The sequence below is a fragment of the Homarus americanus genome, unplaced genomic scaffold (assembly GCF_018991925.1).
Source record: "Homarus americanus isolate GMGI-L3 unplaced genomic scaffold, GMGI_Hamer_2.0 scaffold35374, whole genome shotgun sequence".
NCBI lineage: Eukaryota > Metazoa > Arthropoda > Malacostraca > Decapoda > Nephropidae > Homarus > Homarus americanus.
In genome coordinates, this window is record NW_024724061.1 from 521 (window position 1) to 19,187 (window position 18,667).

Genomic DNA, 18,667 nt, shown 5'->3' on the forward strand with positions numbered 1-18,667 from the left:
ATCCGTTCCAGCAGGTTGCTCGTTAACTGAAAATCTCTTTAACCGAAACCATTGTTTCAATGGGTTTTTGGGTAATTGGTTCCAGCTCACCGAAAATTGCCTAAATTAAAAAAAAATGGTAGAAAAGTACACTTACTTTGAGGTTTGTATGTAGAAGGCTCCTGGATGATGATGATGATGATGTGCATTTGAAGTGGGAGGAGGAGAAGGGAGAAGAGAAGGAAGTGGAGGTGGAGGAGAAGCATTTTACTGCTTCTTGGAAGGTGAGTCACCTTCCATGAAAATGTTAGGAACCTCTGGACTGACAGATTCTCCACCATGAACATCCTCTCTCCTTCTTGAAGTGGAAGGCTGAGGGATGGCATCTTGTTCCCTCTGCCTTCTACTGAAGAAAGTGTCAATTGTGGTCTGTGGGGCATCTGTCCTCCTCACCATTAACTTATGTTTAAAGAAGGAGACCACTGAGTCCTCAACATGACACAAAGTTAGTTCAGTTTTTTCCACTTCTGGGTGCTTTGAAGCCAGTTCCCTGAACTTCTCCCAGTAGTAAATCACATCTTTCAACTGTTTAGCTGACATATGGTCATCACTTTCAATTTCCTCCTCACCACTGTCAGCCTCTACTTGTAACATCTCATCCAGTTGCTTCAAGTCATCAGGAGTAAGTTCCTCCTCATGAGACAGCACAAGCTCTTCCACATCCTCCTCCTCCACTTCAAGGCCCAATGACTGACCATTGGACACAATCTCCTGGTCCAACTCTGTTTCTTCCTCAAATCCCTCAAAATCATGGACTACTGATGGTCACAGTGCTTTCCATGCAGAATTGAGGGATCTAGTGGAGACTTCTTGCCATGATGACACAATCAATTTTACAGCCTCCAGGATGTTGAATTGTCTTCCAGAACTGTTTCAGTGTTAGTTCAGGATCATTGGAAGTTGCCTGATGACACCTCCTAAACATTTTCTTCATGTACAACTTCTTGAAGTTGCTGATCACATTCTGGTCCATTGGCTGTATGATTGATGTAGTGTTGGGAGGCAAAAACAACACTTTGACAAAGTCAAATTGATACTCCAAATTGCTGGCAAGGTCAGGGTCATGACAAGGAGCATTATCCATGAGGAGAAGAGCCTTTAAAGGGAGTTTATTGGTGGTTAGGTAGCTCTTGACAGAAGGGCAAAACACATCAACAGCCCATTCATTAAAGAGCTGTCTTGTCACCCATGCCTTACGGTTGGACTTCCAATAAACTCCAAGCTTTGTGCTTACCACTTTCTGTTGCTTGTACACCCTGGGGTTCTCAGAGTGGTAGACAAGCATGGGCTTCAGTCGGAAATCCCCTGAAACATTGGCACCAAGCAATAGAGTGAGACGGTCTTTCATGGGTTTATGCCCAGGTAAAGAGGCTTCATCTCTGGTGATGAATGTTCTTTTGGGCATCTTTTTCCAGAACAGCCCAGTTTCGTCCACATTGAACACTTGCTGTGGAAGATAATTTTCTTCTTCCATCAGTTTTTTAAATTCATCTAAAAACTTTGCTGCCCCTTCTTTATCAGCACTAGCAACTTCACCATGCCTAACAACACTGAAAATGTCACTTCTTTTCTTAAATTTTTCGAACCAGCTTTTGCTGGCCCGAAAATCTTCAAATTCTGTGCCTGAAGAACCAGGTTGATCTTCCTTTAAATGTTCGTAAATCTCCCTGGCTTTTTCACAAATGAATTCAGTAGAAACTGAATCACCTTTCATCTGTTTTTCCCTAATCCAGATGATAAGTAACCTCTCAGTTTCTGCGATTAGGGATCTACTTTTAAACACTCTGGTAGATTTGTCTCTCACTTTCACTTCTTTAAATTTGTCTTTCTGTGCAAGAATTGTTGACACAGTTGATGTCTACATGCCATATTCTTTGCTAAGCACATTTGTTCTAATGTCTTGTTCATGTTTTTTTTATAATTTCCTGCTTGGTTTGGATTGAAATCGCTTTTCTTGATCTCTTAGGCCCCATGCTAGATTCAAACAATGTCAACACGTGATTTTTAAAGTTAAACTAGCTGTAAATAAAGAATATTTTCTTTAAAATAACACTACACTGTGCTATATATTGTCAATATGTAAAATAAATTTCAAAATGACCAATAATTTGCTTGGAGACACAAAAAAAAAGCATTTAGTTGAAGAGAGTCTCAAGCAAGATGTTCCCTCCACTGAAAACAGAGAGAGACTAACGCCGGTTTGGTGTGTTAAAAGGCTGGATGGCGCACATAAAACTAGTGACTTTACCTTAAGTTATGTTCAATTATTGTTAAAATGACTTAAGAAATTTAATAAAGTCAACCCTCGCTTTACGCGGTCCCACATTCCGCGTTTCCACGTTTACGCGGTACCCTGCCGAACACGGAATGCTCACATTCCGCGGTGCGTGTACCCCTTTACGCGGAGAGCGGCACAAGCAGGGTGCGCACAAGGTCACCCAGTCATCAAAACATTATCGAGTTCTTCACCCGCCACACACCACAGCCGGCCCAAGTCAGTGATAGTGATAATTATAGTGAGGATATGGACTTATATGGACTTTGAGGGGTTTGACAAAGAGGCCCTGCAAGCCTCTGTGGTGGATAGTGTTACGAGTTGGGGATTTAGAATATAGTTATACGTCTACCCAGATCCCAACAGGCAACAAAAAAACAAAACAAAGACAATCGGACTATAAAAGGGTAGACAAAGGATGGGAGTTTTCGTTGTGTATAATAAAGTACCATAAATCCCTTAACAAAATATTCAGCTTCCTATAAATTACCCTTAACCATACTTAACCTAAACATTAACAGTATATACATATTAATACAACATAAACAATTTTGAAGCAAGGTGGACGTGGGGGAGGCAATACAAGATTACAAATACTTAAGTGAGGAGCTGAGATGGCTGACGAGTAAGGCGGAGTATTGTAGAAGACTGTAGGTAGTCACTGTGCCGTAGGTTTAGAGGATAGATGATCCTGTGGTCACTTCCCAGAGTGTAGTCCTCTCTCCTCGAATTGGAGCTCACAAAGAAGACTTGGAGGAAGTGACGCAACAACCAGGATATGGAGAAGGGAAACCCCGTAGTGGTAACTAAGACGAGTCATACTCGTGTCTCGTCCCTAGATGGCGTTGCTCATGGTGCTGGGTAGGTAGATCAAGACAATAGATGGCGTGGTTCGTAGTGCTGGGTGGAGGGGTTCGTAACAATAGTGATACAGGTGAGGGCCAATAATCTACCCTCTGCCTCGGAACCAACCCCCCATCCCCATGTGCCCAGCCATCTTTTCTACTAATGAAAAGTGTTAAAAAACCTAATATTATTGATATTTCTCTTAATTATTAATTGTGTGTGCATACCATCATAAAATTAAGAAGTTATTTTTACTACAACGTAGGTATTGTGTCTGAAAAAGTGGAGTTTGGGGGTCGGCCCGGTCTCTATTTCAATTAATCCCATATGTTATGTTGTTCACTTTACGCGTTTCTCACTTTACGCGGGCTGCTGTGGGTTGAATTAACCGCATAAAGTGAGGATTCACTATTAAACTTTTTAAATTATTGAATAGTATAAACTTATTGATATTTAATAAAATAGTACGGAATTTAAGCCCTAGAACCGATTACTGTATTGGCAGACTAATACTACAGCTGGTTGACCGCCAAGTGCAAGCGAAAACATGTTGAGGTCGGCTAATAAAAAAAACTCGTTAAAAATCATATGGGAGGTAACTCGTTAACCGAGGCGCTCGTTAACCGAGAGACCACTGTATATTAACCAAGGTGGGATTTTGGGCCATTTTTATCTTGGGAAAGATTTTTTATTTAATTGAAGTTAAATTTGTTTGAGGAAGTATTTCGGTCTTTTTTATTTAATTGAAGTAAAAAAATTAGTTATAAGAATGTGGTACTTTTTAATTCTAGTTAAATTACAGTTTTCAGTAAAAAATTAGCTTTTGAGACATTTTGGGAACTTTACGGTAAAATTGCAGTTAATTTTTTGACAAGAAATTTACATTTTTGTCACTATTTGGTGGGATCCTAACCTAACCAAATCATGTGTCCGATGGTGAGGTTTTAATTCTCGGGGAAAATAACAATTTGGTGGGATTCAAACCTAACCGAACCAAACTCTGTCTTCGATGGTATTTTAATTCTCTGGGAAAGGAAAAATCACAAGACTCTTCACAATGTCGTTGTTTATAGATAATTAAACCCTTATGGCAGTGGGATATAACTTGTGAATTTACCAGGTGTTATCCATTAGTGACTAGTAAGTGGTATTAAGAAAGTTGTTGACCAGAGTTAACTTGTGGTCCTTCTGCAGCTCTTCGCAGTCTGCTTGGTTCTTGATTTCCCGAAATAACTTGGCGACATCCGCAAACATTTGTGTGGAGGAGTGTACAACGTCAGGCATGTCATTATGAAACAAACAAACAACAGCGGGCCCAATACACTGCCCTGTGGTACCCCGCTTGTGGCAGGTACGGATGACGATTTTGTGCCAATAAACGCCACACACTGCTTGCGGTCATGTAGAAAGTCTTCTATCCATGCTAGGACATTTCCTCGAATTCCATACCCTTCCAGTTTGATTTTCAGCCTTTCTTGTACATTGTCGAAAGCGTTGGCAAAATCTAGGTAAATATTGTCTATATTACCACCCCATTCCAGACTATGGGTCCAAATATCCAGTACCTTGAGCAATTGTGTTAAGCAGGAGCGCCCCGGCATAAAACCGTGTTGGCAATCCTTTACAAGGTTGTTTCGTCTCCAACATGTTGGAACAAAAAATTATCTGAGTTTCTACAAAAAGAGTAACGGTTATTTTGTTTACAGTTTACGGCTCCAATTGGTTGTTACTGTAGTGTTCAGACAACTACCATATTGCTGCCTCGCTGATCGTGGTTAATGAAGTTCCTCGTGTCATTCGTCGAGGTAAGATTTTCTAAAGTGTTTCTTTATTTACTTTAATAAGTTTTATGGAAATGTCTTAATTTAACCATAATATTGTTTGTAAATGTTTGAAGATTTAATGAGTTCCTGTATAATATAATACTGTATAGTACTGTATACATATTATATAATATTAGTGCCCAGAGTATTTAATTTATTAGTTGCTAAAATGTTATTCATTCCAGGAAGGTGACGTGAAGATGTAAGATATGGGCCACAAGACGAAGGTTTGTTTTGGTTAACGGGTCTCTTGCTGCACCACATTGGAAACTTTCTGTTATAACCTAGGGTACAGTACAGTGTATATCTTTGTGGTTTTAGTTTTTATTAAGGATCTGGGATCACAGTTTAAAAATTCAAGTAATTGTGTTAAAGACCTTTGAAATAATTAGATATTTTAAGTAGATTACGCTGTGCCCGTAAGTTTTAAAAGGCCTTTATGGATGGTCTTAAATATGTTGACCATCTTTACTGTATGAAGTTAGTTTCACGTTGTCAAAATATTTGTCAAATATTCCTGACCTAATACCTTTGTCTTCAGCACTTGGGGTAAAAAAATAGTTTAAATATCCTACAAAGGTACAGGGTACTACTTTACCTGATTTTAAATCTGGGTTCACAAATTAGTTATTATGTTAATGACTTTTTGAAACAATTAGATATTTAAAGTAGATTACTTAGGCTTTGCCCGTATTTTTTAAAAGGCCTTCATGTACGTTTTATAAATAACATAGACTATTGGGGTGTCAACTGCATGGAAAAGCCAGGAAACTTTACAAACAAATGGGGTAATTTATTTGGGTTAAGTTATACTTAAATATAGTTTTTTGGCATCAATCTTGGGATTAAATTAATGCTGTACTGTATAATAGGTAAATAATTACTGTACTTTTAGGAACATTCCACAGCAATAATGATGATAGTTCAAGTTAGTGATCAAATATTACAGGTTATACCTACTGCTGTGAGTATTGTCCAGTGAATTGTTCTTATAATGGACTTGTTCCACATTAATAAAGGTTCAAATAGGTGGATAGTGGAGTGTTGACCCACGTCAGGTTAAGGTTGTCACCAGGGAGGGGTCACTAACATATCCTCACTGGTCCCTCCATTAACCGACACAATTAGTTCCACAGAGTCGTTCGTTTACTGATTCTATATACTGTAGTGTTATATATTAATAAAATATTAATAAATAAACTTAAAATAGTTCAACACAAAATGTTATTGTTTAAATTTATTTTAGTAAAATTGTGAATGTTGTAAAGCTATTCGGTTCTCCAGCCACTGACTTAAGTTTAGTTTAATATTAATATATATCTATTAGGGGGAATTTAATCAACAATAAAACATTATAATTAAAGTATAATTTATTTATATTATGTATCATTTATAAATAAAATGCTTTTATTATAGTATTAATAATGAAAACTTGTAGTTACTGAAAGATAAGAGAGAGAATCGGACAAGGTGAAGCTGGTCGACATCAACCAAGGTGGCCGTCTCGTTTATTGTTGTTAATTTTGTGAGTAAATGTTAATTTGTGGGCCTTCCTCCCTCCCTCGTGGTAAAGGTAATAAATGTTTTATGTTGTGTCGTTGATATAAACATACATTAGAATGTTTGAGTTAAAGGTTGGTTAAACGAGATGGTCCGTGTTGGTATTTGCTGGGCCGAGTTGGAGGCACAGCGGTCACACTATAATAACCCGTTATAGTACATCCTTCTTTACTCACACAGCCAAACTGTGTCTGTGTGGATGTGGGTCACACTATAATAACCCGTTATAGTACATCCTTCTTTACTCACACAGCCAAACTGTGTCTGTGTGGATGTGGGTCACACTATAATAACCCGTTATAGTACATCCTTCTTTACTCACACAGCCAAACTGTGTCTGTGTGGATGTGAATCACACTATACTATAATAACCCGTTATAGTACATCCTTCACTCACACAGCCAAACTGTGTCTGTGTGGATGTGGGTCACACTATAATAACCGTTATAGTACATCCTTCTTTACTCACACAGCCAAACTGTGTCTGTGTGGATGTGGGTCACACTATAATAACTCCATTTATAGTACACCCTTCTTTACTCCACAGCCAAACTGTGTCTGTGTGGATGTGGGTCACACTATAATAACCTGTTATAGTACATCTTTCTTTACTCACACAGCCAAACTGTGTCTGTGTGGATGTGGGTCACACTATAATAACCCGTTATAGTACATCCTTCTTTACTCACACAGCCAAACTGTGTCTGTGTGTGGATGTGGGTCACACTATAATAACCCGTTATAGTACATCCTTCTTTACTCACACAGCCAAACTGTGTGTGTGGATGTGGGTCACACTATAATAACCCGTTATAGTACATCCTTCTTTACTCACACAGCCAAACTGTGTGTGTGGGTCACACTATAATAACCCATTATAGTACATCCTTCTTTACTCACACAGCCAAACTGTGTCTGTGTGGATGTGGGTCACACTATAATAACCCATTATAGTACATCCTTCTTTACTCACACAGCCAAACTGTGTCTGTGTGGATGTGGGTCACACTATAATAACCCGTTATAGTACATCCTTCTTTACTCACACAGCCAAACTGTGTCTGTGTGGATGTGGGCCACACTATAATAACCAGTTATAGTACATCCTTCTTTACTCACACAGCCAAACTGTGTCTGTGTGGATGTGGGTCACACTATAATAACCTGTTATAGTACATCCTTCTTTACTCACACAGCCAAACTGTGTCTGTGTGGATGTGGGTCACACTATAATAACCTGTTATAGTACATCCTTCTTTACTCACACAGCCAAACTGTGTCTGTGTGGATGTGGGCCACACTATAATAACCAGTTATAGTACATCCTTCTTTACTCACACAGCCAAACTGTATCTGTGTGGATGTGGGCCACAGTATAATAACCCGTTATAGTACATCCTTCTTTACTCACACAGCCAAACTGTGTCTGTGTGGATGTGGGCCACACTATAATAACCCGTTATAGTACATCCTTCTTTACTCACACAGCCAAACTGTGTCTGTGTGGATGTGGGTCACACTATAATAACCATTATAGTACATCCTTCTTTACTCACACAGCCAAACTGTGTCTGTGTGGATGTGGGTCACACTATAATAACCCGTTATAGTACATCCTTCTTTCACTCTGTGTGGATGTGGGTCACAGTTATAGTACATCCTTCTAACTCACACAGCCAAACTGTGTCTGTGTGGATGTGGGTCACACTATAATAACCCGTTATAGTACATCCTTCTATACTCACACAGCCAAACTGTGTCTGTGTGGATGTGGGTCACACTATAATAACCCGTTATAGTACATCCTTCTATACTCACACAGCCAAACTGTGTCTGTGTGGATGTGGGTCACACTATAATAACCCGTTATAGTACATCCTTCTTTACTCACGCAGCCAAACTGTGTCTGTGTGGATGTGGGTCACACTATAATAACCCATTATAGTACACCCTTCTTTACTCACACAGCCAAACTGTGTCTGTGTGGATGTGGGTCACACTATAATAACCCGTTATAGTACATCCTTCTTTACTCACACAGCCAAACTGTGTCTGTGTGACTGTGGGTCCCACTATAATAACCCATTATAGTACATCCTTCTTTACTCACACAGCCAAACTGTGTCTGTGTGGATGTGGGTCACACTATAATAACCCGTTATAGTACATCCTTCTTTACTCACACAGCCAAACTGTGTCTGTGTGGATGTGGGTCACACTATAATAACCCATTATAGTACATCCTTCTTTACTCACACAGCCAAACTGTGTCTGTGTGGATGTGGGTCACACTATAATAACCCGTTATAGTACATCCTTCTTTCCTCACAGCCAAACTGTGTCTGTGTGGATGTGGGTCACACTATAATAACCCATTATAGTACATCCTTCTTTACTCACACAGCCAAACTGTGTCTGTGTGGATGTGGGTCACACTATAATGACCCATTATAGTACACCCTTCTTTACTCACACAGCCAAACTGTGTCTGTGTGGATGTGGGTCACACTATAATAACCTGTTATAGTACATCCTTCTATACTCACACAGCCAAACTGTGTCTGTGTGGATGTGGGTCACACTATAATAACCTGTTATAGTACATCCTTCTTTACTCACACAGCCAAACTGTGTCTGTGTGACTGTGGGTCACACTATAGTAACCCATTATAGTACATCCTTCTTTACTCACACAGCCAAACTGTGTCTGTGTGGATGTGGGTCACACTATAATAACCCATTATAGTACATCCTTCTTTACTCACACAGCCAAACTGTGTCTGTGTGGATGTGGGTCACACTATAATAACCCATTATAGTACATCCTTCTTTACTCACACAGCCAAACTGTGTCTGTGTGGATGTGGGTCACACTATAATAACCCATTATAGTACATCCTTCTTTACTCACACAGCCAAACTGTGTCTGTGTGGATGTGGGTCACACTATAATAACCCATTATAGTACATCCTTCTTTACTCACACAGCCAAACTGTGTCTGTGTGGATGTGGGTCACACTATAATAACCCGTTATAGTACATCCTTCTTTACTCACACAGCCAAACTGTGTCTGTGTGGATGTGGGTCACACAATAATAACCCGTTATAGTACATCCTTCTTTCCTCACACTGTTGAATGCTCTGCCTTCTTCTGTGTTTCCATTGTCATACAATCTGTCTCACTTCAAAAAGCTGGTTTTCCGGCATCTTCGCGGTGTACATTAATATAACCTTTTTATTTTATATTTTTATTTTATTTTTACTCTTATTTTACACAAATTGATTTAGTCACTTGTAGTTTTCATTTATAAATTGTACTTTTATAAGAATATCATCTAAGGCAAAATATTTTATTTCAGATATTGTGATGTCACGTCTCAAGACCAAGTGAAACTAAGTAGAAGTTCACAATGTCAAGCAGAGATAAAAAGCTCTCCTGTGAGGAATGTGGCAAACAGTTTGGCTTCAAGTCTGCTCTTCAGAAACATTTACTTGTACACAATGGTGTGAAGGAGTTTGAATGTGAGGAATGTGGGAAATGTTTCTCCCAGAAGAGTAATCTCAAGATACACATTCTTGGACACAATGGTGTGAAGGAGTTTGAATGTGAGGAATGTGGGAAATGTTTCTCCCAGAAGAGTAATCTCAAGAAACACATTCTTGTACACAATGGTGTGAAGGAGTTTAAATGTGAGGAATGTGGGAAATGTTTCTCGTGGAAGGGTAATCTCAAGACACACATTCTTGTACACAATGGTGTAAAGGAGTTTGAATGTGAGGAATGTGGAAAATGTTTCTCGCAGAAGAGTACTCTCAAGACACACATTCTTGGACACAGTGGTATAAAGGAGTTTGAATTTGAGGAATGTGGGAAATGTTTCTCCCAAAAGAGTACTCTCAAGACACACATTCTTGGACACAGTGGTATAAAGGAGTTTGAATGTGAGGAATGTGGGAAATGTTTCTCCCGGAAGGATAGTCTCAAGACACACATTCTTGGACACAATGGTGTGAAGGAGTTTGAATGTGAGGAATGTGGGAAATGTTTCTCCCGGAAGGGTAATCTCAAGAAACACATTCTTGGACACAGTGGTGTGAAGGAGTTTGAATGTGAGGAATGTGGGAAATGTTTCTCCCGGAAGGGTAATCTCAAGAAACACATTCTTGTACACAATGGTGTGAAGGAGTTTGAATGTGAGGAATGTGGGAAATGTTTCTCCCGGAAGGGTAATCTCAAGAAACACATTCTTGGACACAGTGGTATAAAGGAGTTTGAATGTGAGGAATGTGGGAAATGTTTCTCCCGGAAGGATAATCTCAAGACACACATTCTTGAACACAATGGTATAAAGGAGTTTGAATGTGAGGAATGTGGGAAATGGTTCTCCCGGAAGGATAATCTCAAGACACACATTCTTGAACACAGTGGTATAAAGGAGTTTCAATGTGAGGAATGTGGGAAATGTTTCTCCCGGAAGGCTTATCTCAAGAAACACATTCTTGGACACAGTGGTGTGAAGGAGTTTGAATGTGAGGAATGTGGGAAACATTTTGCACTAAAGGGTACTCTCACGAGACACATTCTTGTACACTATGGTATAAAGAAGATTGAACGTGTGTGTTACGAAGCACGCCACCAATTGTCATGATCTACCTATCCAGCACTACGAACCAAGCCATCTATTGTCCTGATCTACCTAGCCAGCACCACGAGCAACGCCATCTAGGGACGAAACCCGAGTATGACTAGTCTTAGTTACCACTCCGGGGTTTCCCTTCTCCATATCCTGGTTGTTGCGTCACCTCCTCCAAGTCTTTCTCATCAGCTCCAGATCGAGGAAAGTTCAGTTCACTCTGGGAAGTGACCACACTAGGATCACCTATCCTGGAAATCTACGGCACAGTGACTACCTACCATCTTCAATACTCAGCCTTACTCGTCAGCCATCACAGCACTGCACTTGAGTATTTTGTAATCTTATATTGCCTCCGCACGTCCACTTGCTTCTGAATGTTGTATAAATATGTATATACTGTTAAGCCAATGTTGCGTATGTTTAGGTTTAGTATGGTTAAGGGTAATTTATAAGAAGCTGAATATTTTGTTAAGGAATTTATGGTACTTTATTATACACAACAAAAACTCGCATCCTTTGTCTACCCATTTATAGTCCGATTGTCTTTGTTTTTTTATTGTTGTTGCCTGTTGGGATCTGGGTAGACTTTTAACTATATTCTAAATCCCCAACTCGTAACAAATGGCGACCGTGACAGGACCCAACATTAAGTGCCATAGTTCTTTCCCCCTTGTTACTCCTTGTTAATTATTCCTCCCAGTCACTTCTGTTCACAATTGCTTTACGGTGATTTAAAGTTCCTTCATATGTGTGTGCATATATTGGTATTTTCGTACAGTAAGAGTGACAGACGTAGGATATTAGGTTTCAAGTGTCATAAGGCTTACCTGTTATTACACGTGGCAGTCGTGTAGTAAGTCTTATCGAGTGTAGGGAAGAATTAGGATCTGTTTAATGCCATACCCTTGCTCCAGAGTAGGCTGTTCCATAGTCACTAGTTTAGGGTGAAGTGATATCTTGGGATGCCCCGCTCTACCAGGACCCCATAATTATAAAGCCTCAATTATTGTTCTTCTCATTATCTCATTCGGGGTCAATCATACCAAACTCAAGGATTGTTTATCCGGATCTTTATATTAATGCCGTAATACGCCCTTCCTGTTTCAAGTATCTTTCCAAGTCTCTTATCCTTATCTAAGGATCTTATCAGAAGAACAATATTCATAAGTTTAATTTCCCTAGGTATAACTTGGTTAGTTTCCGGGACTTTCTGGTTATCCACTGCTGTGATATTTTCTAGGGTAATCCACTTATCTTATCTTTTTGACCATTAATTAATTTATCTAGGTGTTCTTAACAATGGCCACCTCAGAATTTGTTAAACTTGGGAGTCCTGGAGGAGTGGAAGAGCAAGATACCATTTCACATCTTGAAGCATGTGGAGGAGCGTGGAGAGGTTAATTTAGGGCGTGCGGCTGAGCTGGCTGATGCGTACGCCTTGCTGGTGGGGTCACTGTGCCGTAGGAAACGTGGTACTTTCCGGCATGTTAGGTCCTCCTCTGATGATAACCTTGGGGGCGTGAGTGGTAGGTCGAAAGGTCCCACACCTACCCCCCCTGATGCAACCAAGTTTACTTGTTCTTACTGTAAAAACCCAGGCCATACGATCCAGACTTGTAAACACCCAAAGTGTCAAACTGCTAAAAGTAGTTCCCTGGATCCCAAATCCAAACCAATAGCAACCACCAATGTGGAAAGGCCCCATCAGGATCTCTTCTCTTCATTCACCTATGAGGGAAAATTTTCAATCATACAGGGGTCTCGTTCTTTCCCTATTCGTATACTACGTGATACGGGTGCAGCACAATCTATCCTCCTGTTTAACGTCATTCCTGATATGTCTACCACATTTACAAATGAGAGTGTTCTAATTTCAGATCTCTCATCCCATTCTTCCTATCCCTTAGCTAAAGTGCACCTCCAATGTCCCTTGATTACTGGGGAAGTGCAAGTAGCCATTAGGAAAGATCCAATGCCTGTGAGCGGCATTCCTTTATTATTGGGTAATGACTTGGTAGGAGATCTAGTGGTTTCCAACATAAAGACAGTCGACTCTCCCTTACCTGTCAACTCCACCACTGACCTTGAAGAAACTATTCCTCACCTTTTCCCATCTTGTGCTGTCACCCGGTCACAGAGTGTTCGAAATGGGCCCTCTTCATCTAAAACCACCTCCAATATCTTCCTACCCACAGAAGATCTGTTCAATAAGACCATTAGTAAGTATGAGCCCATTAAAGCCCAACCATCTGATCCATCTGTGTTCAAACAGGTGATGAAAGACCTCAGTGTGGACCATTGTACATTTTCGGCTTACCACCCACACTCCCAAGGTTGCTTGGAACGGTTCCATCAAACTTTCAAATCAATGCTCAAAAAATACTGTATAGAACACCAAAAGGAATGGGATGAAAGCATAGACTTGTTACTCTTTGCCATCAGGGAATGTCCCCAGGAGTCATTGGGTTTCTCCCCGTTCGAGTTACTATATGGGAGACAAATTAGGGGACCCCTTAAAATAGTAAAGGAGCAGTGGTTTGACACTCCATCTATTAAGCCCGCAACAGTTTCCCAATACATTGACACTTTACGGGACAAATTAACTGAAGTCCGAACCATTGCTCAGTCAAACTTAAAAAAAGTCCAAGAAAAAATGGTGAAGTCCCAACCTAAATTAGTTGAAAGATCATTTTCTCCAGGTGACAAAGTGTTACTCTTTCTACCCATTCCAGGCTCTCCCCTTAAAAGCAAGTTTACTGGCCCCTATATAGTTGCTAATAAACTATCTCCCCTCAACTATATAGTCCATACTCCTGATTACAGAAAAGATTCACAACTTGTTCACATTAATCTCATGAAACTTTACCATTCCAGACAGTCAGAGGAAGACATCCCAGAGGCTATAAGCCTACCTGTATTGCATACGGTTTTGTCAGGGCCGGAGCCGGAGACAGATGACATGGACCTATTGGAGAATTTAGACTTCCCTCTACCTAAAGAAAACCCTGCTAACAGTCACATACTCAACAACTTGGATGAGTATTTTTCTGTTCTGAATCCATCTCAAGCAAAAGATCTCACTAAGTTATTATCAACATTTCCTAAAGTCACGTCAGACCTCCCAGGGTTTTGCAATATACTTAAACATGATATTAAGCTAATCTCAGATGATGTACAACCCATTAGGCAATCAGCCTATCGACTAAATCCACAAAAAAGAGAGATTATGAAAAAGGAGGTAGACTTTTTGTTAAAACATAACTTAGCTGAGCCTAGTACCTCCCCCTGGGCTTCACCTTGCCTTCTCATTCCAAAACCCGATAGCACTTTTCGTTTCTGTACCGATTATCGTAAAAGTGAACCAGGTCACTGTCTCAGACTCCTACCCTTTACCTTTGATTGAAGATATAATAGATAGCATAGGCTGTGCCAAATTTATCAGTACGGTGGCTTTTCTAATGCTCCGGCCACATTCCAGAGGGCCATCAATTACTTAATTCAGGACCTAGGTGGGACGTTCGCCTACCTGGATGACCTGGTGGTGGTGTCGGACGGCTGGGACGAACATCTGGTGCGTTTGGAGATACTGTTCGCACGACTGCAAGAGACTGGATTCACCATAAACCTGGCTAAATCTGCTTTTGGCCGGGCCTCAGTGACTTACCTGGGACATATCGTTGGGCATGGTATGGTGAGACCCAAGGACGCAAACGTTAAAGCCATCTTGTCCTTCCCCACTCCAAGGACGAGGAAGGAACTCATGCGCTTCCTGTGGATGTGCGGCTGCTACCGTCGGTTCTGCAGTAACTTCTCCAGCGTGGCCGGACCCCTCACAGACCTTACCAGTTCTGCGGTCCCTTACATCTGGAACCAGAGGTGCGACCAGTCTTTCCACCGCCTCAAAGCCTTCCTTGCCTCCAAGCCTGTAGTCCACCCCCTGACTACACCTTGCCCTTCCATCTGCAAATCGACGCTAGCGGTGTCGGAGTTGGGGCTGTGCTCCTACAACCCGACCCAACCACTGATGTCCTTCACCCTGTGGCATACTACTCCGCCAAGTTGAAAAAACATCAGACCAACTACTCGACCATAGAGAAGGAGGCCCTGGCTCTCTTGTTGGCAATAAAGAAGTTTGAATGTTACCTCCAGTCTTGCCCACAAACAACCCTAGTCTTCACCGACCATAACCCACTCACGTTCATCCAAACCAACAGGACCTCTAACCAGCGAATCCTCCGCTGGGCTCTCCTCACCCAGCCCTATAATCTACAAGTCCGGCACATAAAGGGGGTGGACAACATGATTGCGGACTCCTTATCCCGAGCTCCAGTGGAAATGCAGCAGCTACTCTCCAGACGCACCAGGTGATCACCTCCTTCGCGCCCGCGCTATGGAGGTCTTTGAAGGGGGGGTGTGTTACGAACCACGCCACCAATTGTCATGATCTACCTACCCAGCACTATGAACCACGCCATCTATTGTCCTGATCTACCTACCCAGCACCACGAGCAACGCCATCTAGGGACGAAACACGAGTATGACTAGTCTTAGTTACCACTCCGGGGTTTCCCTTCTCCATATCCTGGATGTTGCGTCACCTCCTCAAAGTCTTCTTCGTCAGCTCCAGTTCGAGGAGCTGGGAAGTGACCACAGGATCACCTATCCTGGAAACCTACGGCACAGTGACTACCTACCGTCTTCTACAATACTCAGCCTTACTCGTCAGCCATCTTAGCTCCGCACTTAAGTATTTGTAATCTTATATTGCCTCCCCACCTCCACCTTGCTTCAAATTATTGTATGTTGTATAAATATGTATATACTGTTAATGTTTAGGTTAAGTATGGTTAAGGGTAAATTATAGAAAGCTGAATATTTTGTTAAGGGATTTATGGTACTCTATTATACACAACAAAAACTCACATCCTTTGTCTACCCTTTTATAGTCCGATTGTCTTTGTTTATTTATTGTTGTTGCCTGTTGGGATCTGGGTAGACTTTTAACTATATTCTAAATCCCCAACTCGTAACAATATACAGTATATATATATATATATAAGGTTGGCAACATTTCTAACTCAAATATCAAGAATAATATGGATCTGGTTGATAAACTCAATAACTGACACATTAATTATGATTTTAAACTGGTCAGTTTTGATGTAACATCACTCTTTACAAAGGTCCCAGTTTATGATTTACTGGAGTTCCTCATAGATTCCCTGGATAATGTTTCATTGCCTGTCTCGAAAGATGACCTCATCGAACTCACCAAACTATGTATTAAGGATTGTAAATTTGATTTCAATGGAGAATATTATGCTCAAAAATTTGGCATGGCAATGGGTAATCCACTCTCACCTGTATTAAGCAACATATATATGGAATTCTTTGAAAAGAAACTATTAAGTAATATCTTACCACCTTCAGCAGTCTGGTTTAGATATGTAGATGATGTATTATGTCTCTGGCCATGTAATGAGAACCTAAAAGCTTTCCTGCCACAACTTAACAACTTAGCCCCCCCCCCCGATCAAATTCACTGTGGAATTAGAGCATGACTGTAAATTGCCATTCTTAGACTGTCTGATCCACAGAATAGGTAACACCTTTAAGTTCAGTATTTATAGAAAACCTCCTAATGTGTGTTCATACATTCATTATTATTCTGCCCACCACAATAGAGTCAAACAGTCAGTATTTTCAACAATGTTTTTACGTGCTTTGAGAATTTGCAGCCCGGGATTCATTGATGAGGAATATAAATATATCTGTAATATTGGCTCAAACCTTAAATACCCTAGATCTTTCATAGACAAATGCCTGGACATTACTAAGAAATCTTTTTATAGAACTGATCCCAAGCCCACCCATGACCATAAGAATCTCCTAGTACTACCATTTCACAAAAAATTCTCTCAAATTCCTTAACAACTAAAAACCTGGAATGTCAATGTGGCATTTAAAAACTCATGCACTGTTAAACAGATGTAATAGGCCCCTGTCTCATCAACAGAACGTATTATATAAATGGGTCAATACATCTGATATTATATTCAGATTCACCACCCTGTAACTTTCCACTGTCTATGAGTAAGACATGAGATTGACACGTGAGCGGGCAACTTACCCAAGAGGGCGAGACCCATAGCTCAGCATTTCTGTAAGCACGCACTGCGATGCCCCTAAGCTTCAGTAGCTCACCTCAACTCATATCGAAAGGACGTGACCAAACGTTTATCATACATAAACGCCGTCCCTTTCTCATTCACTCCTAGACAGTGAGACTTACGGTTGATATACACTCAGGAATTATATATACAACCTTTTATAATAAAACAAAGGAACTACCGTTTGGGTTTCGTTACTTAAAACCCAAATATAAATATGTGTGAACGGACTGGTTAATTGGACAAGCAGCCGATTCATATAGGTGGCAAGCGGTGTGTACGGATTCTTCAAACTGGTAGTCGTATCATCCGTCTGTGTCTTGTGAAAAACAAGAAACCACACAGCAGTGACGCGTTACATAATCCGAGTGTTTAAAACTATATCCCGTATTGAGACGATATGTAGTGAGCGCTCCTTATCTCTGTCACATACAAATACGTGCAGAATTCGTAATATACAAATATTACAGCCTGTTGGTACATATCCAGATTGAGCCGGTTGAGATAGACTCCACTCAGCATTCCCTAGACATTACAGTGTTGCAGTGTTGAACAACAGTTTTGTAACCTGGAATTCAATTGGTATTTCACTAGCAGCTGAGCAGTATTGTTGTGTCGTCAGCGCGAATTACGAATTCCGGTGTCATCATACAGATCTCCATATATACGTGGACTGTGAAGAATTGGCACACGGCAGTTTTCGCCAGCGAACCAGCAACCACCAGTGTGATAACCAATCATAGTTTTCTGATCGCCGGAGGAGGAACTCACCTAAATCAAGTGGACTCGTCTCTCACCAAAGCAGAAGCGTCATCTCGTTGCCAAGGAAACCAGCAGCAGCGCACGCATCCTAGGAAGAGGCCCCACCCACACTCCACTCAGAACTTTTGAAGGATCACTTCTCTATACAGACGTTACACCCTGTGTAAATAGGTATTTAAATTACATAATTCTACACACATGAACACGTTCGAGAGATATCTTCACACCCATAGGTTCGTCGGATAGGATTATTTCAATGATAAAGTGTCGAATGTAAGATTAATGTATTGAAATCCTATAATTTACAGTAGTTTGTAAGTGTCTGTCTTCTTATTGATAGTTTAAAAATTAACTACAATTAATATTCATTTGTCTTGTAAATGAGAGGCAAGTGATCTACTTACTGTTAAGTATTCATTGACCCAAGGGGGCTAATAGATAATTTCTAAGTTTCCCATGTCTAATGTAGATGAAATCGAACGCCTAGCGCAACTGTTTGCGGATAACCAACTCATCAATGATCAAGCCCAGACTGACATAGATTTTGAGTATG

The 18,667-nt window shown here is 40.6% G+C and overlaps 1 long non-coding RNA gene across 2 annotated transcripts; it reads left to right on the top strand.

The window, feature by feature from the left end:
• Positions 1-4,469: 4,469 nt before the first annotated feature.
• On the top strand, positions 4,470-9,967 carry LOC121864012. 2 transcript variants are annotated; one of them, XR_006088533.1, is made up of 4 exons: positions 4,470-4,511; positions 4,867-4,965; positions 5,169-5,272; positions 9,905-9,967. It is a non-coding gene; the product is annotated as an uncharacterized LOC121864012 (long non-coding RNA). The 2 variants fall into 2 exon arrangements; XR_006088532.1 differs by lacking the exon at positions 4,470-4,511 and having other exon boundaries at positions 4,803-4,965.
• Positions 9,968-18,667: the final 8,700 nt, after the last annotated feature.